The sequence below is a fragment of the Carcharhinus amblyrhynchos genome, chromosome 8 (genome assembly GCF_965287045.1).
Source record: "Carcharhinus amblyrhynchos chromosome 8, sCarAmb.v2.hapA, whole genome shotgun sequence".
Classification (NCBI taxonomy): domain Eukaryota; kingdom Metazoa; phylum Chordata; class Chondrichthyes; order Carcharhiniformes; family Carcharhinidae; genus Carcharhinus; species Carcharhinus amblyrhynchos.
Genome location: NC_137331.1, coordinates 21,227,043 through 21,228,636, shown reverse-complemented (window position 1 = coordinate 21,228,636; position 1,594 = coordinate 21,227,043). Strand labels below are relative to the sequence as shown.

The following is a 1,594-nucleotide window of genomic DNA, read 5'->3' as shown; positions in this document are numbered from 1 at the left end:
AACAATATTTTTCCCTGTATACTTATACACATGACAACAATAAATCAAATCAAAGTTTGCTGCAATTCCTTAGTCACATCTTTGAATTATCTAAGTGTTGGCATCCCCAGTCACACCCACCGTATGCAAATCTAGCTCCCCTGTAGCTCAGAGGGTACAAGGATTGAAGCAGTGAACAGGAGCTGTCAGAATATACTATGGCACATCATGATTCTCCTGTCTCCAACAACAAGAGCAACTTGGGGAGACAGTGAAGTAGTGGTTAATATCACCTGGGATAGCTAATCCAGAGCCCTGGGCTAATTCCCCGGGAACATGAGTTCAAATCCCTTTCCAACGCCTGGTGCGATATAAATTTAATAAATAAATAAATAAATCGCTTCTTGGCCTTTTGGCTCAGATCAAGTGTAGTATTGACATGCTGTACTTGGTTGAAATCATAAGGTTACATTGTGGCTTCAGTTGAAGCAATTTTTAAAAACAGCATCTCGGCCCTTTTGGCTAAGATGCAAATGAGATCAAGCTTTGGAGGAGAAGCAATGCCTACTCCAATCAGATTGGATCATGTAGATCAAGCCCAAGACAGGAGGTGAGAGCTTGGTCTTGTCAGCTCGGATCGGGAATGTCCCAACTTGCTGAGACTCTGAATTAGACTTTGATTGGATTGAATTGGATATATAAACAAAAATAAATAAATCTGGAATATGAAGCAAACAAAGGTAACCATGACAACTATCACCAATTGTTGTAAAAACCGATCTGGTTCCTTTTGGGAAGGAAATTTGCCATCCTTCCCTAGTCTAGCCCATGTGTGAATCTAGATGCATGATTCTTAATTTATGAGGAGGTGATGGCCTAGTAGTTTTATCACTAGACTATTAATCCAGAGACTCAACTAATGTTCTGCAGGACCTGGATTCAAACCCTCACCATGGCAGATGATGGCATTTGAATTCAATGAATTAAAATACCTGGAATTAAGAATCTACTGATGACCGTGAAACCATTGTCGATTGTCAAAAAAAACCCATCTGGTTCATCAATGTTCTTCCGGGAAGGAAATCTGCTGTCCTTATCTGGTCTGGCCTACATGTGACTCCAGAGCCACAGCAATGTGGTTGACTCTCAACTGCCCTCCAAGGGCAACTAGTGATGTTGGCTAGCCAATGAAACCCATGTCCCGTGAATGAAGTGGCCTAGCAAGCTCTGAAGTGGCCACTCAGTTGAAGAGTAAATAGGGTTGGGTAATAAATGCTGGCCTTGTCAGCATCACATCGAAGAAAACAATTAAATAATTACTATGCCAAAGCTCAATCTGCAAGCCAATATTTAGTTTTATTTACCGAATAGTTTAGGGGAGGCACAGTGGCATATTGGTTAGCACTGCTGCCTTACAGCACCAGGAATCCAGGTTCAATTCTGGCTTTGAGTGACTGCGTGTGTGGAGTTTGCACGTTCTACCTGTGTCTGCTTGGGTTTCCTTCAGGTGTTCTGGTTTTCTCCCACAGTCTAAAGCTGTGCAGGTTACGTGGATTGGCCATGCTAAATTTCCCCTTAGTCTCAGTGGGATTAGCGGGATGAATGTGTGGGGTTA

General features: G+C 42.3%; 1 non-coding gene across 1 annotated transcript; it reads left to right on the top strand.

Annotated features, from left to right (window-relative positions):
* The first annotated feature begins 375 nt into the window (after positions 1-375).
* LOC145347175 (U2 spliceosomal RNA) lies at positions 376-566 on the top strand. Its single transcript, XR_013887818.1, has one exon. It is a non-coding gene; the product is annotated as a U2 spliceosomal RNA (small nuclear RNA).
* The last annotated feature ends 1,028 nt before the right edge of the window (positions 567-1,594 follow it).